Source organism: Sminthopsis crassicaudata, chromosome 4 (assembly GCF_048593235.1).
Source record: "Sminthopsis crassicaudata isolate SCR6 chromosome 4, ASM4859323v1, whole genome shotgun sequence".
NCBI lineage: Eukaryota > Metazoa > Chordata > Mammalia > Dasyuromorphia > Dasyuridae > Sminthopsis > Sminthopsis crassicaudata.
In genome coordinates, this window is record NC_133620.1 from 397,946,979 (window position 1) to 397,971,148 (window position 24,170).

The window sequence follows — 24,170 nt, forward strand, 5'->3', positions numbered from 1 at the left end:
AGCTATCATTCTTATTATTAAAAGGGGGAACCTGCTTGGCTTATGGGTGAAGAATAAGTCTTGAAGGGATGGATCTATATTTTGGGAATTTCAGGCACTGATGATAGGATGTAGGGAAAAATGCATTCTAGCTCACAACCCATTCAAGTAACTTGGCAACTCTTAGGGCTGAATCTGTCACCATTTGAACATCATGTTAAGGTTCATGAAATTAATAAAGCGCGATACTTCCTGGCTATGGCAAGTGAGTAAGTCATCAGGTAAGTACTTACATGGGCCAATATATATGTAGTTTCTTCTGAGTTTTCTTCAGTTAACACCTCAGTTTTTATAAGCTTCTTTCTCCTGTTATCCCTCCCACTTAAGCTTCAACTCATTCCCATCCCCTGTTTTCTTTTATCTGTGAGCCTGGAAGTTGGCAGAATCTGTTGTGGGATCAGAAATTTTTATGTTGAAATTGCCTGGGAAATAGCCTTTGGGGAGGAGAAAGCCTTCTGGAATAAAGGCAGGTAAAAGGCTTCTCAGGAAAACCCCAATCTGATCTGAAATTAGCAGCTGCCTTTTGAATGTGGTTGGAAGAGTTAGCCCTACCCATACCTGGATTAACATAAATCCCTAGGCTGCTGATGCTAAAGCAATCTGAACTCAATTTGTAGCTTTTTGCCAATTAGTTTGAGTCTTTATTTAGTGGTAGTTCTTTTACTCCCCATTTTCCAGGATGTCACCATTATCACTTTTATTTAGAGGCAAGCCTGCTGTAGTCCATATTCAGAATTTTTTTCTCTTTCCCCAATGCTCCTATTTCTATTGAATGTCTACCATAGAGCCTCTAAGGCTGTGGCAATGTAGCTTAAGTGGTCAAAGCACTTCTGTGACTTGTTGATTAGGTCCACTTGGCCTCTGGACCCAGATTACACTTCTGCTTAAATTGGATATCTTGCACAGACATTTTTGATTTACACGTGGATGCACTTGAGTGCATGCATATAGTTTTGGGTAAGTGTGTGTGTGGGGGGGCAGGGTAGAGCTAGGTAAGAGTTTCCTCATCTGTAAAATGAGAGTATTATCTTGGATAATCTCTAAGGTTCCTTTTAGCTCTGTTGGCCCAAGACATTGACCACAAATGAACCAACTCAGATCCTTCAAAACTCAAAGCACATGCCTTCCTGAATTAATGGGTAGATAACAGTTTATTAAGGTAGTGCCACTCATGCTAAGACATGGGCAGCAATGGGATAATAATAAAAATAATGAATAGCTAACATTTATGTGGCCCTTTAAGGTTTGCAAAGTACTTTACATGTTTTATTATTTCATTTTATCCTCAGTAGGGATGGCTAAGACCAGGCCAGTCTGGCTATGTAGGAAAAATTGGGCAGATACTCTAGTTCTATATAGACCACAACGGGTTGATTCTTATAAGGGAAGACCTTCTGAGCACTATAGATTCAATAATGACAAATAATCATAAATATGTAATACATAAAATATGTAGTGATATACATAATGTAAATATAATATAAATATATTATATATACTACTTTAAACAGGTCACAAAAGAGTAATATTTACTTGATAATAACTAAAATGGCCTGCCGCCATAATGGCTTAACCATGAACTAGATTGAGGAATGAAGCCTTTCATGTTAATTGGCTCTTAATCTGTTTTATATAGGACCCAAGTTAAATGTTCCCTTTTAACATCCCAAATAATACAAAGCTAAGTAAGTAAAATGAGGAAAATAATACACAGTGATTACAACATTTTAAGTGGAAAAAACAATAAGAAAGTAGAAATTGAATGCTTTCTATTTATAAAGAGTAGGCTTAGCTCTAAAGAAAAGAATTCATCTCCCTCCTTTCTTTGCAGAGATGAGGTGGGGGACTGATAGGAAACTGCCCACAATGTTAGACTTTTAATTCTTTGTTATGAAAGATAGCTCTGAAAGGAGAAAGAGGGAAATATTCAATTGTTAACTTTTCAGTGTGATTGTTTAGACCTAGAAACTGGCAAAGACTCCAAATTAGGACTTGATTTATTGTTTTGTAATTTGCACTCTAGACTTAAGGTGATGCTGGAGAAAATGTTAGTAATGCAAATTTAATGTAAACATGTCAAATAAAATTTCCCTCCTCACCTTTCCCTCCCCAGAAACATAGTTGTTAAACATTTACCAGTATACACCAGATTGTTTTTTAACTCTCTCTCTCTCTTAAAAATTTAAAAGAAGCTTTCACTATTCCTTATAAAGCAATTTTTCCTGTACAGATTTGACAGTGTTACTCTTCTCCCTCACAAATTCTTGTGGCTTCTTATTTCCTCCAGGATCTAAATATAAAACCTGGTATTCAAACCTCTTCACAACTTAGCCTCCCCATTTTATCTTTTTTTTTTTTTTTTTTTTTTTTTGAATACCACCACTTAGTACAATGATTGTCACATAGTAGGAGCTTAATAAATCCCCATGAATTGACAGAATGTAATATTAACTTTCTTTTCTTTTAAAAATTTATTATCTTGTGCTTATTTATGTACAATAAAACTATATATATCTCTTTAATATTTGCATTTAAAATAAATTTCTGTTCATACAATATCTCTTTTTCTCTGTTTTTTTTTTTTAATTTCTTAATTGTATAGTCAATAACCCAGGTGTGGGACTGAGATTCTCTTGATATATTTATGGGGAATTCTTTGTAAATTCAGCCCTCTCCCCCGCAAATATCATGCAGAGCTCCACCTCCCTCTGAGGGAACACTTCCCCATATCAGATTCAATTAATAAGGTCTGAGGCTCTCATTTGTGATTTTAAATTGGGTAAACCTGAATTTTCAATAGTGATGGCTTTATTAAATAAATCAAAAGCATTTTCAGTCCTTTATGTCTTGCAGAGAGAGAAACTAAGGCAGCAATGAAAAAGGCATACTGAATCTTAGTCTCGAAGGAATGTTTGAGAAATTATGGCTGTGGTGCTAGATGATAATAACAATAATGTGCTGAACCAGCAACATCAATTATCATAAGAATGATGTTGTTACCAACCACATTTGCACAATAATTACACAACTGCTATATTCCATCCGGGAAGCAAAACATTCCCATAAATCTGTTGATATTTCAGCCACTGAATTTCTGAAAGCAAATGCATTTCCAAGAAAGACCTTTGGCCATCATCCGTCTCCCTTGCTGGACTGGTGTACCTATGAGCCTGGCCAGTTTTCCCAAGGAATGATTCCAATGTTTACCAGGCAGAGAAAGCTGGTTATTGGGCAAGATATACAGAGATTAAAAGACCATAGGATTTAATTTTCAATAATATTTTACTTTCCAAATATATGTAAAGATAGTTTTCAACATTTGTTTTTGTAATATTTTGTGTTACAAATTTTTCTTCCTCCTTCCCTCTTCTCTAAGATAACAAGTGATGTGATATAGGTTAAATAGCTGCAATCCTTTTAAAATATATTTCCATATTTATCATGTTGTATGAGAAAAATCAAACCAAAAAGGAAAAATAACACTATAGTTTTATCCATACAGATGGCATTTTCACCCCAAGTCTAGTGGAACTGTCTTGAATCACCTCATTGTTGAGAAGAGCCAAGTTCCTCACAGTTGATCATCATATTTGTTGTTATTGTGTACAATGTTCTTTTGGTTCTGCTTGCTTTACTCAGAATCAGTTCATGTCTTTCCAGGCTTTTCTGAAATCAGCCTGCTCATCTATAATGTTCTCTGTTTCAGGTTTCTTGGGATCTCAGGGAGCAGCCTTCTTTTCAGTTCAGTAATCACCACATGAGTAGCCAGGAGTTAAAGTCCAAATCCTTTATTATCTCTTTCAAAGTCTTGTCTCCTTTCCTGGGGCCTAGTTAGCTTTTTTAGAGGCCTATCTTTCTCCTTGGTTCTGAGAGCTTGAGCTCCTGTCTGCCTTCTCTGGCTTTTGAATCTCCCTGAATCCAAAGGTTTGTGCTTCAGCCTCCAGTCCCCACAAACGTGTATGATGGAATGAATCTGTCTCAGCCTCAGAGAGCTTCTTGTGCTCTTGTCTTTTTTGGCCCTGAGAGCTTCTTGCTTATATGCTCTACACTGATTATAAATCAATCATTACATCACTAGGAAACCATTATTTGTTGTAGGATTAAATCAATGCTAAAACTAGATTTAACCATTGTCTCCTCAATTCCACTTAGTACCTTGTAAGCATCCTTTGTTTCAGGTTCAGAGTTCTGGTCATAACACTCATCATTTCTTATGTAACAATAATATTCTGTAACATTTATATTGTAACTATTTCAATCATTCATCAACTAATAGACATCTGCTTAATTTTGATTTCCTTGCCACTACAAAAAAGGGTTGCTACAAACATTTTTGCACATGTGAAAACTGTAGGAGTTAGAATTAGAAAGAGCTTTAACAATTATCTTGCTAATCTCTCACCATTTTTATATGAAGGACCAAAGATGTAAGATTTCTTGCTCAAAACTGATTAGGCAACTAATCTAAACAATCTAGATTCAGTGTTCTTGACAGTGAAGTTATCCCTTCCACATTGGAGCATTAGGATACCCCTAATATTGGCTCTGGAAGAAATTTTTTTTTGCCCACTCTTCATATTAAAAAAGTTTTATGGGGTATTTACCTTATTGTAAAAATTGGGTTAAGTATTTGGTCATAGGTTCTGTGCTGTATGCTGGCCTTCATGTGTTGTCTGCATTTTTTGAAAAACTCTGCCAAATTTCCATTTAATTTTTTATGCTCACTTCCATAAATCAAAACAGAGATGGGGAAAGTTGAGATGTAGAACGTATGACTGTTCTCAGCTGTTTCTTCTTGCCCTCCTTCATAGCATAGGAAGCTGGCACATCTTGGGCTCATTTTGTTTGCTGTAGGAGCTCCTCTCTCCTTCATTCTTGCCTTCTTATATTTTTCTGGATATGAACAGATCTTAAAAAGCACTGGGCAGCTATCTTGAAAGAAGGTATCCAGAAATGTGTGTGCAGGAGTGACATTTAAAGCTACTACCTAGGAGTTGGCTGCCTTTCTACTCTAAACACACCCTCTACCCCCTTGTTGTCCAAATGTTATTTCCAGAAAGTACCTACTGAAATTCATTGACACCATGATACCAGCATGATACCACAGACTCCTAGAACTTTATACATTCTACCCCCAATTCCTTTATCCTTTATATGTTTCATGTGACATATTTCAGATTATTGTTATTTTATCTTTCCAGGCACAGGGGAAGATGACAATGGGGACAGAAGAGGAGAAAATGGTTGAATCAAATAGCTATTTTACAGTAATGTGCTCTTGACACAAATTAGATTACTTTAGGAGGATGGCTTTCTTGAAACTCAATTACTCAAAAACTGAAGTCTAAATCTGGATGGGTGTTCTTAGGAACAGAATGCAATTCTGACTCAAGTCAGCACTATCTCTTGGAGATAATACTAGATAAAAACATAAGCAGCAGGCAACCTTCTATGCAATCCCTTTCCCTTTTTACGCATTCCCCTTTCCCTTCCAAAAAAGAAAATATATCCACTCACATGGAACCATACCCACGCTTGTGAAATTAGAAGATATAGTTGTGCTTTATAAACCTGGTGATTGGCAAAAAAAAATGACAGGTAAAAGTGTATTTCTCTAGCTACCATGGACCATGATAGATCATGGATACCACAGTTTTGCACATACTTCTAGGACTTATCCGGTGAGCTCTTTCCTTTTTTTTTCTCACTCAGGACCTGTCTTTTCATGGAGGGGGGGATCCACAACTTTGTATTACTTATCATCATTGGCCTTCCAAATTTTAAGATAGAAATAGGACACAAGAGAGGCAGTGTTGTAGCATGGAAATAACAATGAATTGGGGTCATGAGTTAAAAATTTCATCCATCTTGCTTGACACCTATGTGACCTTGTGTTAGGCTCTTAGCATTTAGTAAATACTTCCTATGTGCCAGCCACTGTGTTAAGTGCTGAGGAGTCAAAGAAAAAAGAGCTCCTACCCACAAGGAACTCACTGTCTAATGGAGAAGATAGCATGAAAGCAACTGTGCATAAACAGCTCTCTTTTACAAAATACAGCATAGAATAGAGATAATTAGTAGAGGAAAAGCCACCAGCATTAAGGGGGGGGATCAGGAAAGACTTTCTGTAAAAGATGAAATTTTAGCTGGGACTGGAAGGAAGCCAGGAGATAGAGATGAGGAGGAGGAAGCCCTTAAGGCCAGCACTTAGGACAGCGCTTGACTTATAGCAGGCACCTAATAAATGCTCTTTGACTTGCCTTGAGTATTTGTTGATTTAACCTTTTCAGGCTTAAATTTCCTTATCTGTAGAATGAAGGATATGGACTGAATGGCCTCTGAGGTCTTTTCCCCATCTATATAAATGTATGGTTTGTCCATACATAAATTCCCCAGAGTCTAGCACACAGAGTACTTGGGTTTTTGTGCACTTTTGTTTGTTTGTTTGTTTATCTGTACACACAGAAGACATTTTACCTTTGTCCTCTCTGTCCTTTTACAGCTGGAGAACCCTAGAAGAGGATAAAAACTCCCCTAAGAAAATTGAAAGGCTTTAGTTCTTCCCAGCAGGTCAAGAGGCTAGGCAGGGGTTTTTTATATGCCCCTTTGTTACTACCCTTCTTTCACAATGTGTTGGTCAGGTGACAAATGCAGCTTTTCTCAGGGAGGGAAATAATAACTGACTTCATTTTCTTCTTCTAAAGATTCCATTATTGCTGTGGTTTTAGTGCAATTACCTTTTATTTCTTTATTAACTTTTCTGAGAATAGGCTAAACCACTTCTCCTCACATTCCTGAGCCCCCATATTGATTCAATGACTTTATAAAAAGCTGCCCACTAGAATTTCCCAGACTTTTCTCTAGAGGAATTTAGATTTTAAAATTATATATATTTTTCATTCTCCTCTAGCTATTGATCTCCCTCAGGATGGTGTGGATCATCATTTCTTTGAGGGTCTGTTATACTTAAAGAAATCATCTTGCCAAGAAGATCAAAACTGAAATTTTTTGTTGATGTCAGTGTCATCAAAGAAATTCAGCCATTCTAGTAAATGTCTGAAACTAATATAGCTAACAGGGCTGAGTGTTCCCTCTATTTTCTTTTTTCCTTTTGCCATTTTTCTGAACTCTTGCCTCAATCCAAACTTGGCATATGGAAGAGCCATAGATGATACTTTGTCAATTTCTAAATATGATAAAAGTTAACTAATAGGAAAGGCTAATATTACTTCCTGAGATCTATCAGGATCTTTCTGGACTCTTTATCTTTCTTTTGCCTTCTTCCTTACTGAATTGTATTGCAGCACACAATATGAGCCCTTAGTATCAGGTTGGACAATGTCATCCTGTTTCTCAATGGGGGGAACAGGCTCTATCAACTCACTTTCTGATCTAAAGCCAATGTATTGAGGTTCAATAATTATTTTATTTTTTTAAGGAAAAACTCCACTGAAAATGACTTTATTGAGTTGATAGAGGAATATGACTGTGATAGTGATAATAGAAGCATCTTATTTATTTCAATCCACAATTGACCTCCCTATATGCCAGATCCTATACTAACAGATAAGCAATGATAAAATATGAAATAATATCTGGAAATATAATCTCTTGGGATTGAATACTGGCTTTGGAGCAAGGAAGACCCATATCAGATACTGCCTGTGAAACCTCAGGTGAATCACTTTGCCTCAGATCTCATTTTGCTTATTTTTAAAATGAATATTATGCTCTTGTACAATCTCAAAGAAACTTTACATTTCTAGAATAGGCACAATCATTGTAGAGAAGTCAACCTCTTATTTTCCTTCAGAAGTTCCTTTTATTGTTGATACAGGTACAGCTTTTAGTGACTTAAATTACTTAAATTTAAATATATAAACTTTTATACACATTAGGAACCTTTTTAATTTTTAATTATGAAAGCATCCCTAAAGCACCCACACATATATATTTTTTTTGTGTGTGTGTGTATGTGTACTTGTATGTATATATTGCTTTAGCTGTGTATGCTGGCTGGAAAGTCTTAAAAAACATTTAAACCCCAGGAAATGTCCAGAGAATTTTATTTCTGTGCCTTGTAAACTAAAGCTTATTTCCTGAAGGAGGGGAGAGGCTGATGTTGGGGAGTATAAATCAGGGTGAAAAACTTTTCTAAGCTTGTACTTTTCTGTGGCTGTCATTCTTGTCCTAACTCACATCCTAAGGGCAGAGTTTCATTGCATCGATTCCAATTTCTATATTATTGAGGTCACAATGGTTAAAACACACTTGACTGTAAGTGAGGAATGTTAATAGCCTGGACTTCAGTCAGAGAAGAGAATGTGGAGGCACATCTCACAAACTGAGGGATTTTTTTAAAAGTGGTTCTCTGTACTGTTAGAAAATAGTTTTTTCTTGGTGAAACTGAGTACAGGTTTACTAAAGCTGTCCCTCCTGCTTCCTATTGGGGATTTCAGGAGATAAGCTGCCTAGAATTACACAGGCATTGTTAGAAATAGACTATACTGGTCTGAAACACATTGTGAATTCTCTTTGGGAAATAAAAAAAATCCTATCATTGGAACTGGCCTCAAGGCAGGATTTTTTTTTTTTTTTGGCAAGACTAAGTAAGGAATTAAGATTTAGAAACTTGGACATCTGATGCTATTTGCAGATGGCAAACAACTGGGATGGAGAGTTAATATCTGAGGTGACAGAACTAAGATTCAAAATGATCTTGACAAATTAAAATGAAGGGTTAAAGTCAGCAATATATAATTGAATTGTGAAAATATAAAATCCTATTTTTAGGTTAAAAAAATCAATTTTATAAATTAAGGGAGATTTTTTTCTGAGCCTGACTGGAGTGTACTTGGAAGCCAGAAATTAACTTGACTAGAAATTCCAGGTAGAAGAAAGTTGGATCTGGGCTAAATGAGATCCATTTTGGTCTGGTTCCCTGGCAATGGCATATAAACTATAAGAACAACAAGTTTGCTACTCAAGTCTGGCTGTAATCTTGGGAAAAACAGAGAAAATGAGACATTAGATTTCAGTGGGTGTGAATGTGGCCATAATGTGGTCTAAGTCCAGTTACCTAACTGGGAAGAAATATGTGATAGCAGGAGGAAATGGTCACACTGAGAGGGAGACATGAAAGGAAAAAGAGGAAACTGGAATGGAATGTATCTTGGTCAAGATCATAGATAAGTCAAACAGGAACTGCCAGGGTCAGTCACTGTGTAGGCAGGTTAACCAACAACAAAGTGGAATGATTCATTGGGCTTCCTTGGTACCATCAACATGATCTGCTTCCATCTAAATGTCTTAATGGATTTGTAACTTGATGGGTCTGGCTTGGCAGTAATTTCATACGAAAAGAGATGAAGATCTTAGTGTGACACAAGCTTAAATAACAATGTGTCATGTTTAGGAAAGTCAACTCCATCTTAGTAGATCATGTGTTATTACATTAGTAGATATTAAGATTTATGGCAAGGATGTTAGACTTGGATTTAAATCTTTGATTCAACAATTTTTTAAAAAACATATTTCCACAGAAGTCATGTTGTGAAAGAAGAAATCAGAACAAAAGGGGAAAATCACAAAAAGGTCAGGGGAAAGTGATCTGCTTTGATCTGCATTCAGACTCCCTAATTCTTTCTTTAGATGTAGATATATCATGAGTCTTTTGGAATTGTCTTGGATCATTCAACAAATATTTATTAAGCATTTACTCTGTGCCTGGAGCACATTGGGGCAGCTAGGTGGCACAGTGTTTAGAGTGCCAGGCCTGGAGTCAGGAAGACTCATCTTCATAAATTAAATCTCACCTAAAACACTTATTAGCTATTCTTAATCCTGGGCAAGACACTTAATCCTGGTTGCCTCAATTTCTTCATCCATAAAATGATCTGGAGAAGGAAATGGCAAACCACTCCAATATCTTTGCCGAGAAAACCCCAAATGAAGTCATGAAGAGTTGGATGTGATTGAAAATGACTGAGTAACAATTCTCAGAGGAAGAAATTGAAACTATATCCACTCACATGAAAGAGTGTTCCAAATCACTACTGATCAGAGAAATGCAAATTAAGACAACTCTGAGATACCACTACACACCTGTCAGATTGGCTAAGATGACAGGAACAAATAATGATGAATGTTGGAGGGGATGTGGGGAAACTGGGACACTAATACATTGCTGGTGGAGTTGCGAAAGAATCCAGCCATTCTGGAGAGCAATCTGGAATTATGCCCAAAAAGTTATCAAACTGTGCATACCCTTTGACCCAGCAGCGCTACTACTGGGATTATATCCCAAAGAAATACTAAAGAGCGGAAAGAGACATATATGTGCCAAAATGTTTGTGGCAGCTCTTTTTGTTGTAGCTAGAAACTGGAAGATGAAGGGATGTCCATCAGTTGGAGAATGGTTGGGTAAATTATGGTATATGAAGGTTATGGAATATTATTGCTCTGTAAGAAATGACCAGCAGGAGGAATACAGAGAGGCCTGGAGAGACTTACATCAACTGATGCTGAGTGAAATGAGCAGAACCAGAAGATCACTGTACACTTCAACAACAATACTGTATGAGGATGTATTTTGATGGAAGTGGATATCTTCAACATAAAGAAAAACCAACTCACTTCCAGTTGATCAATGATGGACAGAGGTAGCTACACCCAGACAAGAAACACTGGGAAGTGAATGTAAATTGTTAGCACTAATATCTGTCTGCCCAGGTTGCATGTACCTTCGGAATCTAATGTTTATTGTGCAACAAGAAAATGATATTCACACACATGTATTGTACCTAGACTATATTGTAACACATGTAAAATGTATGGGATTGCCTGTCATCGGGGGGAGGGAATGGAGGGAGGGGGGGATAGTAAAAAAAGAAAAAAAATAAATATTTGATACTTTCTGTTAAGAAAGGTGAGATTAGGCTTGAATCAGAAAAGAAGCCAAATGCTTTGATACTAATTTATGTGCTCCTAGGAAGCATTTTAGCCTATAGTTATGGATCTTATTTGGCACCTCTACTTTCCAGTTTTGCAGAGAAGCCAGTTTCAGTCACCTCCCTTGATGGAACTATTCTGTCACTTATTATAATAATGATATTTCACATTTCATTCATCTTGTATTTCCATTGTATTGAAATTCTTGCTACCAAATCAGCAATTTTCCATATTCTACTTTAAGGGTTTTCTTTCTCTTATTATTTATTTTTACATTTTAAATCTTCGTAGTTTAGTTTTTGATTGTTGGTAAAGTATATATTTTGATCTTTGTGTTTATTTGCTGTTTTGAATTATTGTAATCTTTTGGCTTTCATTTTTAAATGTTGATTAAGAATACCAAAAAAAAAAAAAAAAAAAGAAAATGACTGAGTAACATGTGCCAAGAGATAACAAAAATCTGGGGATACAAAGAAAAGTTTCCCAAGCCCCTAAAACAAAATCCCTCAATTCTTTCCTTTAAATTACTCACATTTAATGGGGGAGGGGGAATGACATGCAGATAACTGCATATACATAAGGCACTGGACAGTTGAGAGAGAATGGATGGGTGGGAAGGTTTGCTGCAGAAGGTAGAGTTTTAGCTGAGTCTTGAAGGAAGCCACAAAGTAAAGGGTAAAAGTGAGAGCATTCTAGGCCTGAAGTAAGATTCTGCTATTGACAATATTCTCATCTATTCCCTTGGTCTCATCTGTAAAATAAAGGAGTGGGAACAGATAAATATTCAGGTTCCTTTCAACCCTTAATGTTCTGTGATAGTATCCAGATTACATATTTAGCTTCAGAAGGCACCTTAGAATCTTGTCTAATCCCCCTCATTTTAAAGAAAAGGATTCTCTGAGATCCAGAGAATTTAAGTAACTAATGTCACACAAGTCATAAATTACTCAAGCCAGGAATTTGAAACTTATGTGTTTTGACTGTGTTTGGAGCTTCTTCTTCCTCTTTCTTTCCTCCTCCTCCTCCTTTTTCTTCTCCTTCTCCTCCTCTTGCTCTTCCTCCTCTTCCATTATTACCACTACCACCATGACATCTCTGAGGGAATAAAGGTCCCAGCAGCATTTTGTCCTGGTTAATGCAGTAATGAACCTCAGCATTGGTGTTTAATTCTGGGTGCCTCACTTTTAGGGGAATATGGGTAAGTTGGTCTATAAGGAGAAGAAGGTGATCAAGATTATGAGAGATATGGAAATATGTTACATAGGATGCCCTTGCTCTTGTGATTGGGTCTATGTTCCCCAACAAATACATAGCTGATGCAATGAGAACTCAAGTGTGGGAAGACAAAGAGAGTCCATAGAAGATTTTTATTGAGTTTCTGAGGCTATGCTTTGGAAAGTGCCACAAAGTTGTCTTTTTCAGTGACTTTGGGAGCACCACCTGATGTCCTTGGTGCATGGCCAACCTCCTTCTGCTCTCCTAACATTCCCTCTGGTGAAGTCCAAATGCTATTTCTATCACACAATGGCTAACTCCTCACCAAACAAAGCCTGCTGTGCTGGTGGGAACTTAAAGCAAAGCCGACTTGTTAGCAGCAAGAAGGAGAGGAGGAGAAAATAACTCTACAATTTAAGTGGGGGAAGACTGTGGCATTCCAGCCCCCTAGAGAGAGCAGACGGCTGCCCAAGTTGGAGGTCTGACCGTGTGCCCTGCTGGTTTCTAAGTGGCACTGCCGAGTTTGCTTTCTCAGTGGCTTCCTTTCTTCCACAAATGTTTTCCAGTTAGCCTGTGTTCTGGTTCCCTGTGTCACAGAGAGAATACTTGTCTTGGGCTTCTCTCCATGTAATGGAAATTATTGGCAGCCCAGACCACCATGATATGTTGGCAGCATGTCACACGGGACACTTTTAGGCTGAGGATAAAAAAGCAATGATTACATATAATTGCAGAAAACAATTTTGAATTTTATTAAGGAGAAGCTCCATACAACATCTTTTAGTTCATTGTCTCACTTAAATGCTAAATCACACTAATTCAGTGCATTTGGACATTTATGGTTTATTTTCTCTTATTGACACACCACCAAGATCCTTGGTGACTAGTAATTCTTCTAGGACAAGGTGGTCCTTTTTCAGTAGGCATTTCTTTTTGGAAAGCTCTACCAATTGGAGAGCCAAATTGAATACTCTCATTAAGAGAGATGAGGGACTTCTTTTTTTGACTAGGTAGTTATTTTTTCTCCTAACTTGAGGGGAGGAAGGGGAGCCCCAGATATGAAAAGCCTTCTGGTTTAAGATTTGAAAGTTGAGGCCTGAGAGTGATTCAAGCATGGGAATTTCTATTGTGATAGAATGATATTTCACCTCCTCCTCTCTTCTCGCTTTCAGTTAAACTTGGACAATTTCCACAATGCACTTTAGAGAAATTCCCAAGATGCCAGGGCAGGAAACAGTGTTTCCAGGTATTGTCAGGAATTTATTCTCATTGGAGGCTAATGGGCAGGTATACTCTGAGGTAGCCAAACCTTGTTCCCATTCTAAAATCTGTTTATAACTAAGGGCCTAGGGACCTTTCCCTCCATTCTCTCCTCCTTTCCTTCCTCTCTCTCTTCCTTCCTCCCTCTCTCCTTTCCTTCCTCTCTTTCTCCCTTCTTATTTCCCTCTCTCTCTTTCCTTCCCCCTTTCCTCTTTCCTTCCCTCCCTTCTTCCCTCCTTCTTTCCCTCCCTTCCTCTCTCTCTCCCTTCCTTTGTCTTCCTTCCTTCCTTCCTCTCTCTCTCCCTCCCTTTGTCTTCCTTCCTTCCTTCCTTCCTTCCTTCCTTCCTTCCTACCTTCCTTCCTTCCCTTCCTTTCCCCTTCCTTCCTTTTTTCCTTCTTCTCTTCCCTCATTTCTCCCTTTTCTCTCCCTCTATTCTTTCCTTCTCTCCCTCCCTTCCTTCCTCTGATTCAAATAGGGAGAAAGTATTCTCAGCTTTAAAGACAGAACATAGATCTCATATTCTTCATTTAGGGAATCTCCCTTTCTTTCATCACAATTTAAAAATGGCTCTTCTGTTGGTCCTCATGTCCCATGTGCATGAATTTGTTAATTCAAGGAATAGTCATATTGGATTGAGGGCATAGGTTAATTAGCATGTAGTAGTATGTATGGATACTAGATTGAAGGAGACAAGCTGAATAGGGAACCATAAACTTCAGGAACCAGGAGGCAGAATATGTCCAAAGTAATCAAAATCATAGAATTGCAATCATAGACTTGGAAGGAACTTTAAATGGGTAACTTCCAGTCCAACCACTTATTCTCCCCAGTAGTTCTCAGACTGTTCTATTTCAAGAAAGATTTTGGGACCCATGCTTTTTTTTGGTTTTGTTTTTTTTGTTTAGGACCCAGTCTTCTCCAAGAGATCCCCTGTTTCTTTTAGAAAAGTAATTCTTTTCTCTTTCTTCCCAGACAAACCACCCAAACGTGGGAATTTATTTCATAAGATACATCTGCCACCCTACAACTCCACCCTCTTGTTTTCAACTACTAGTGATACTCTATTCTGCTTGTGCAAACCCTCTGGGATATCACCACAGCTTCCTCTCTCCTTCCAATACCAAAAATATATTCCAGGGAAACACTCTCTGTTTTTTTAGGTCACACTAACTGAATTGTTCATGGACATTGTGTTTTCCTAATTTGTTATATTTCCCAGTAATGGAGCCTAGAAAAGAAGGGACCTGCCAAGTGTTGCTAAGCTCAGCATTCCCTCCAGGAAAAAAAGCCCAGTTCCTAAAGAAATGAAGACTGGTTGGCCTGGGAGTTGGCAGGGGGAGTAGCTTGCTTTGAGCCCATTTGTAGGCAACATGTAGTGCCCAAAGCTGTCCCTGATGGTAATTGTCATATAAAATTACTTCCACTGGACAGTTCAAAGATTAAACATCTGTAGGGTTGTTGGGCTCTTCTCTATAAAGTTATAAGGAGCTTTTGCCTCTTGACAGGACAAAAAATGATATGGCTTCTGAGGTCAGCTTTGAAGACCCAAAGCAATTATATAGGGCTATAATTAAAGAGAACTAGAAATAGTAATCATGGGGAAGAGTGAGTTCATGGACATTTTCATGACTTGTGGAATCTCAAGCTGAAACTTGTGGCTTCTGGTACACCTCAGTGCACCTGTGTAGAGATACCCCACCTATGGATCTATGTTTTGGTTGTCTTGCAGAAGTAATACTACTAAATCACATTTATATAGCATTTTAAGGTTTTCAAAGTACATTATACACATCTCATTTTATCCTTACACTATCCTTAGGAGATAGGTTCCATTATTATTCTCATTTTTGCAAATGGAAAAACTGAGACAGACAGGAGAAAGTGACTTGCCTAGGGTTACACATCTACAAAGTGAGGCTGGATTTGAACTCAGGTCTTCCTGACTCCAAGTCACTGTATTCACTGCCAGTCCTCACTCATATCTTCTATTCCTTTCTTCTGCTACCCCTGTCTCTCATTCAGAAATTTCCTTGAATGGCAGCTTCTCATGGGAATATTTTTACCCCCTTTCAACTTCTAAGTATGCATAATAATGTGCATCTCAGATTTATACAGTTTTCTAAGCTGCATATTTTCCCCTTTCCCCCCAGAAATGGTATATGTGGCTATAATAAGCAAGAAAGACAGTTGAGGAAGAGGAAAGTCATGGAATCATATTGTTACAGATGATAGTTCCTCAGAGCCCAATTAGTTTAACTGGCCCATTTCATAAATGAGCAAACTGAGGCCCAATGAGATTAAATGACTAAAGTCACATGAGTAGCAAATGGGAGAATCAGGCTTTGAACCCTTTGCCTTCAAATTCATCATTCTTTCTGCTGGGTTGGCAAAGCTGTTGTTCCCTTTTACAGAGCAGTTTTGTTTTAGGAATCTCTGTCCTGCCCTTCCCAATTACTCTTTCAAGATTATTTAAGGGAGAGGGGAGGTTAAAAAAGGGTGGGGAATGATATTCCAGTTCTTTTGGGGCTTTTTCTAGTTCTGTTTTTCTCCTAATGACTGATGCAAATCTCTTCTTCCCATCTTTTCCCTCTTCCTCCTGTCTTCTCTTCCTTCCTTACCTCTCCCCAATCCATCATTAATATTACAGGCTAAGGATAGTGGTAGAGAGGTGTGGATGGGTGTTAGGAAATGTTAGGAAAGCATTCCAATTGCTTTTCCCAAGGTCCCTGCCGTGACAGATAGAGGCCCAAAGGTACATTCACTGAGTGTGTGGATATGTGGTGGAATTGGGATGCATTTATTTATTGAAAAATATTAATTTTATTTAGTATATGATTAATCAGATATCATGCACACGAGATCTATCAAGCTTATTGCTTGATGAGTTGAGTGCAGTGTATTGGGGAGAGCATATTTTAAAAATGATAGATCTCTTCCTTTATGGGGGGGCTTATATCCTAATAGGGATGATGATAGGTAAACACAGATATGACACTACTTAGGATATGATAAATACATAGTACTGGGCTTTATGATTGGGAAAAGGAAGAGGTCATTCATATCAAGGTTTCAGATGCCTGCATAATCATTTTTATCCTTAAAAACTGTGGTGTGTAATAAATGTGAATGAAATTAGGTGGAATTTTGGATGGGTATGATGGAACAATTATTGCATAGAGAGTGGAATTTAGATCAGCCTTTGTTTCATGTTACAGGCCAGTTGCCTATAGGCATGTGTAATATTTGCCATCCCTCATGTTGATTGATTTGACAGCTACTGGGAAAACTGGGAACTGTTTGAGCCCTTTTCAGATCTTTCATTTTTCTTGTTATCCTTTTTTTGCATTTTTGGGGAAGGGATATGGGACGGGGAGATGGGACGGGGGAGAGATTTGGATAGGGCAGGATTTTTTCTTTCATTCCCCCAATTCATCTACTAAGCACCCACATAGTAATGAATTGAATTAGATTATTAGAGATTTAGGGATTTCAGTGATGATAATCACAAAGGAATTCAAGCAGTCATTTATGGGCACGCTCCCAGCTTGATAACACTGGGTGAGAATTTGACCTATTTAGTTTAAAGCCTAAGTTAATAAACTACATTAACACATTTTTACTTCTAATTACCAGTATACTTTAATTCACTGTTGTTTCCGGAGGAGGGGGGAGACCCCCTCTCCCCAAATAAATGTATCTACACTGTAGCCAAAGAGCTTTTATTATTAATTTTTTTTCAATTAACCTAGTTTAATTTAACTTCCTCTAGTATGGACCAATTTAGGTCAGACTCAGATTTTTAAGAATGAACCTCTGGAGGGTAAAAGGAAATTAACTAGACCCTAGGGGCTTTGTTACCACAATCTACTTCCTCCTGGGTCTGTTAGCCCTAGGGAGATAACTCCAGCTAAAGCTAATGAGGAAAGGAATATGACCACTTCAGGCCATTGTGTTAGAGACCCTGGCGTGAGTGCCCTCTTTTCTTATTGCTGGTTAAATGCACATAATACGTCACAGCTCTGCTAGGAAGGTTGGGAATGCAATGAATACAGCTTTCCTTACTTTCTCTTGTATATTCTGTAAGTTTGTCTCTTCCTTTGCACAGCAGGGGTCAGCAATTTCTTTACAAAAATTAATTTTAAAAAAAAAATTAACATCTCTCCTTGAAAGAAAAACAAATCCTTGGAACAACTATATATTGTCAAAGAAGACAGATTTCCTCATTGGCTATGATAGATAGATCTATCTTCTATCTATCTATACTTCTATCTTTCCTTCTATCATCTATCCATCTGTCTATCCTTCCAGTTATCTCTCTGTATACCTACCTACATATCTATCCATTCATCACCTATTCTCCATCTATATACCTATCATCTATCCATCCACCCACTCATCTCTCTCTCTCTCTCTCTCTCTCTCTCTCTCTCTCTCTCTCTCTCTCTCTCTCTCTCTCTCTCTCTCTCTCTCTCTCCAGTCATTGATTCTTCCACCCATACCATATACCTGTTTACATCTATTCATCCTTCATTCCTTCCCTTCCCTTCCCTTCTCCCCTCCCTTCTCCTCTCCCTCCTTCCTCCTTCCTCTTTCCTTCTTCCTTCTTCCTTCTTCCCTCCCTTCTTCCCTCCCTCTCTCCCTCCCTCCCTCCCTTCCTTCCTTCTTTTCTTCCTTCCTTTCTTCCTTCCTCCCTTCCTTCCTGTCCTCTGCCCTTCCTTCTGCCCATCCTTCTATGCTTCCTAGTTCTGTACCTCTCAGTCAGAAGTGAGTGGCATGTTTATCACAATTTTCTGGAGTCATAATTGGTCACTGTACTGATAAGATTTTTTGAGTCTTTCAAGATTATTTGTCTTTACCAGTTGTTGTTGTGCAAATTGTTCTGCTCTTTTCACTCTGCATCAGTTCAGACAAATTTTCCTAAGTTTCTCGGAAACTACTCCTTTCATCATTTCTAATTATATATATTCATTTAATGCAACATATTCAAACATTCCCCCAATTATTGGATACCTCCTTCCAATTCTTTGCCATCACAAAATGAGCTGCTTCAAATATTATTGTACATGTGTGTCCTTTCCCTCATTTTTTGATGTCTTTGGAGTATAGACCTAATAAGTAACATTGTTGGGAAGACTATACAAAGAATTAATGAAAATTCTAGAATGGCTGGATCAATTTACAACTACACCGATAGTTCATTATTGTGCCTGTTTTCCTGCAACTCCTCCAACATTTGCAATTTTCCTTTTGTGACATTTTTGCCAATCTGATGGATGTAAGAGGGAACTTTCTTGATTATTGGAATTGTTGATCCCATCAGCAATTTCTTTAGCCTCTTCAGGCACCATGTTCACCAATTGCTATCTGGGGGTGTCATAGGCAGACTTGAGATGGAGGAGAAGAAAAAAATGACATAGGATGAAGTAAGATGATGAGAAAAGAGGGAGGAAGGAGAGGAAATAGGAAAGAAAGATAAACACATTGGCATCCATATGCCATAAGTTGTCTATGTCTGCCCTACAACTATCTCATATCCCCTTCATCATCATTAAAAAACATTTATTAAGTGCTGACATGTACATGGCACTGAATTATACCCTTTGATCTACCCATTCTTCACTGTTTATTTACATAATGAAAGACAAGCTTCAATTGTAAGTTCCATTTGGCCATAAAAATCTGTAATTGAGGCTAGAGCTAAGGGCTGCCTTGAGGTGATTACTGGTGAAGCATTTCCACCTGTAACAAGAATGATCTTAAAACTTAAGATTAAAAATGGCATTGACGTCCATCTATACAACTCCCTTAAGCAATCCCTCCTCTTCCACCACAGGGCCAGGCCCTAATAGCTTCTTTCATGGGAATTAAAAATCATGAGCATGTTGGTGAGACCTAAAAGCCTTTGCATGTGCAATTTGGTAAGAGATTTAAGAACAGGAATAACTTTTCATGCAGATAACAATGAAGCAACTCCAGATGTCTCAAAGCCTTTGTGGGTTTTTCTGCCACCAGGGTCTCTAATATTCAGAATGAGAACCTTGACATCTTTGGTCCATGTGCTGTACCCGACCACATGGGCTACAGAAGCACCCTTATCCAGCAGCCTGATCCTTTTGGGAGACAAATTTACTGATTTGGCACAGAATCGTAATGACAGGACTGGGCAGGCTTTTCCTTCTTAGCCTGTCATCCAACCCATGCTGCTGACACATTTCCAGGACTAAGTGCCTGTGCTTGAAGCCAAACTTTTCATCTCCGGGGCCATTTTTGTTTTACGGTATCGGTTTACCAGGGGTTCCCTTTCTTCTGTCCACGCATCATGGGGCAGCTAATGTCCTGTATTAAGAAAAGAAAATGGCTCATCAGAGGCTGACTTTTTAACCTTCTCTGCAGAATGGAGGAGTTCAGAGGATTTAGGACACACTGGGTCTCAAAACCCTACTTCCTTTACTAAACTACTCTTTTCAGCTTTTTTCTTGAAACAAAGTGGAGAGCTAAATAATAAAAGTTTCTGTTTGCCAGACCAGTGACAATAAAGGATGAGTAGTGCTCCTGGATTTGTTGTATCTTGGCATTTCAAAAGAAATGTTTACAGGAAAATCTTTCCCCCCTTTCACTTGGGTACATTTCCCTATCAAAGCTGTCCATGTAACAAATCCACTATGGCAGTGATTTACTTATGACTACATCTTTCTTACTATTGAACCTAATATCAAACCTCTTTTGATCTGCTTTTAGAGTTAGGGCAGAAATTCCTTTTTTTCTCTATAGACACTAAAGAGGTACAGAGGGGAAAACATCTAAGGTAGTGTAGAGTTTATGGGGGAAGGGAAGAGAAAGGAATATGCATTTCTTTAATCCCTATTATGTTCCAGGTACTATGCTAAGCACTTTTTAACAAATATTATCTCATTTGATCCTCTCAATTACCCTAAGAATGTGCTATTATCATCCCTATTTTTATTGTTGAGGAAACTGAGGCAAACAGAATTTTTAAACTGCTTTTCCCAGGATCATTTATTTAGTGAGTATCTGAGGTTGTATTTCATCTTGGGTCTTTCTACTTCCAGTCCTAGTGCTCTATTCATTGCCTCATCTAGAAGCCTCATATTATAGTTTCCAGCATTTCATTTCTTCCTCCTGGTGTTAGCTTTAAACCTCCCTTCCCATATCACTTGATATAACTTAGCAATGTGGTTATTATTTCATAAGCCTGTCGTTAATGGATAATATACATGTATATTTGTCTCTTTAATTCGCTTATCTTAATAATGTTGGATCTGTTGTTCACCTCTCATTTCTCATTAATGCCTTTGCCCGAATCTCTTCATTTTAGATCTTTTCCTTTGATACTCTAAATCCATTTCTTTTCAGCAGTCTTATCTTTGCCACAGTGAACATTTGGTTAAAACAGACTTTGTTGTAATTCAGTATTACTCTTTGTGATAGATGTAACATGTTTATTCCTTTGTTTGCTTTGTGTGTGTTTTATATTTTTTCTTCCTTATTTTAAAAATCTTTTTTATGATATATTTTTTGTTCCACTTCCCTATGCTTAGTGGACTGCCTCTGTAACTTTCTCTTATGATTTTACTTACCCCCAGGACAACAAATTTCTACCAGTTCATGTAAACAAAAGACCCTCCATCTGCCTACACATCTCCTTTCAAATAGAGATAGAATGTAATGATTAGGGACTGATATTGGCATCATTGGGCTGGAATATGTTTTTAGGTTCTGTTTTCAATGTCATATGTGCTCACAGAAAGAATAGTAGTCTGGTAATCTAATGTTTTTACTTTTCTCCTAATCCCCTCTGTCACCGCAAGAAAATTATCACTTCAACCAGATGATGTGAAAATGTGAATGAAATAAAGGGAGCCTTCAGGAAAAAAAAAGAGTTAAGTGATTTTTGAACTTGATTTTTTCATCCAAAGACTGGAAGTAAGGTATACATGCCCCCTCCCCCCCCAAGGAATCCTCTTTAAAGTTTTAAATATCCCATAAATAACATCAATGGCTTCTGTTTTCCCCTCTTGACCTAAAAAGCTGAAATGAGAGAAGTGGATGATGATGATAGGTTGAGAATGAGAATTAGAGATAATAGATTTAGAGTTGGTATGATTTGTAGAAGCCATTTGAGTCCAGCCCTTTCATTTTTAGATTAAGAAACACAGTCACAGAGGGAATAAAAACACAGCTGGTAAATGTCTGAGGTAAAATGTGAACTTAGATCTTCCTGACCCCAAGTCCAGCACTCTATTTACCACACCAGAAATTTTCAAGCTTTTTGGTATCTATGCACCAAATGATATAGTATCCAAACTCTCAGGGGAGAAGTTAAATCAGTTACAGGTAGAAATAAACCGTAAAACTATTCTAGTAGGGGACCTTAACTTCCCTCTCTCAGAATTAGATAGTTCTAAACAAACTAAACAAGAAAGATGTTAAGGAGGTAAATAGAATTTTAGAAAATTTAGCTATGATAGACCTCTGGAGAAAATTTAATGTGAATAGAAAAGAATATACCTTTTTTAAAATCAATGGTACATGGCACCTACACAAAAATTGGTCATGTGTCAGGGCATAAAACCTTTTTGATCCCAGAACCTGTTTCTACTCTTAAAAATTATTGAAGCTCCGTTCCTCAAGAGCTTTTGTTTATGTGAATTGGATCTACTGACATCTAATTATTAGATTATTTATTATTATTATTAAAATTAAAACATCTTAGTATTAATATGATTAAAATAATTTGATCTCATAGACACTCTGAAAAAGTTTTGGGAATCTCTGGGAGATCCCTGAACTACACTTTGAAATGGACTCTAGCATTTATCTCTTAGTATTCTTTGTCATCAGAAGCATCACTAGTGCCTTTGCCCACTACAACTGCCTTTTGCCTTACATAGTTCTAAAATTTAGCTATTAATTATATTATTTAAAATAGCCTTGTTTTAATCTACCACAATTTGCCCCTTTTCAGACTTAATTATCTTATTTAGGCCCTGAGGCAGTGGGCTATGGGAATGAAAATAAGAAACAACAGGTGGACAACCTAAATGGCATGAAAGTGTGGAGAATTGCACATGATGTGTATGTAGGAAGGGAAAGTAATCTGCATGATTGAAGGCATACCCTTATCAGTGAGGCTACAAATCCTTCAAATAAGATTTTTAAACTCAAGTCCAAACTTCCCAGAGTCCATTATCTCTTATTTCTAGAAGAGAAGCTATTTTTCTCAGAAAATAATGTTCCTGTATAAATAACCCCCAAGGAACCCCAATCCTAAACTGGCTCTTGGTTCTTACCAAGACCAATAGTTATTTTCCCCAAACAGAGTATGTAGTGAGAAGGGGCACGGGAGAGACGTTTTGGTCTTTTGTATGTGTATAATCTCCTTAAGAGACTGATAGCTTTCAACTCCACTCCCATCCCCTTCCTTAAGAGGTTGTAGAGAACAAAAGACAATTCAGATTAACAGAATATTACTTTTGTCACTGTAGCACCAAACTATTAAAAATAAAACTGTCCCTCAAGGCAAAACATTTCATTTATTTTCCTTTGAATGAGTAACTTGTTTATTAAGATGAACCAAGTGGCTAAATCTAGATGGTACTGCAGGCAAGAAAAATTGATTTATTGCAGCCTTTTGGAAATTATGCTTTATGTTCTCTGGAATTATCTTTGGGTTTTAAATGAAGAAGAATTCATTTAGTTAGCTGGGGAGCTGCCTTTCTTGGAAACAGGCAGAATTCTGCTTCAGAATGTGTAATGCAATATTTAACCTTTTGTTCTCTTGTAGTTGGGGACTGAACTAGGATATAGAAAAATTTTAGTCACTATTGGATATTTCAAAGCAAGTCCATGCAACTACCTAAAGAGCATCCTCTATTTGCTTATCATTTAACACAAAAATAAGGCAATATTCCCTCATTTCCTAATTATGAATCTTTCCACCATTGGACTTAGAGAGACAGGGAGACCAAAGTGCTGCAGAAAGAATTTTAGGCCTGCCTTTGTAGTATATAGGACTCTTTGTTTTATGCTAGAATGGCAGACTGACAAGGAAGGGTACTTGTTTTAGCAGAGAGGTCCCTCTGATTGCTCCATCCATGGTATCATTGGGAGATATTACCTGCAGCTTGTTTGATTAATGTCCAATTTACTTTATTGATGGAATTTAAAAGGGGGGGGGAAAGCAAAGTAAACCGGGAAAAAGAAATTCCACATGTTGTAACATGGGGAAAGCTCATAGTATATTTGGGAGAGTTGTTTTTCAGTTGTGGGAAGTTTCCACAGTGAAACTTAAAACTCTTAAACAATAGTGGGTTTAAAGTTCAGATATTAATTCCCAATTTGAAGAGACAATATTTGGCATTCTAGATGATCTAGGGATTTTTCTCTGCTCTATTTAGCTGAATACCAGTTTTGGGAGTTTCTACTCCCTAATGAATTGCTAGACAAACCCATTTCTGAAAGATTAGAAGAAAAAGAATGCTGTACTATAAAATTCTGTCAGTTCAGTTCAGCCTGTGGTGAATTATCTTAATTGGAGGTAAAATATATGGGAAATAATGGTTCCACTGAACTTAGCCCTAGTCAGACCATATGTGAATTTTTGTATTCAGTTTTGAAACATTTTAGGAAAGATACTGATAAATTGAAGAGTTATCAGAGAAGAGACATCAAGGATAAAGGGCTT

General features: G+C 37.5%; 1 protein-coding gene across 1 annotated transcript in view; it reads left to right on the forward strand.

Moving 5' to 3' along the window:
• KIF26B (kinesin family member 26B) overlaps window positions 1–24,170 on the forward strand; it is a 590,705-nt gene that overhangs the window by 49,364 nt on the left and 517,171 nt on the right. The window lies entirely within an intron of this gene.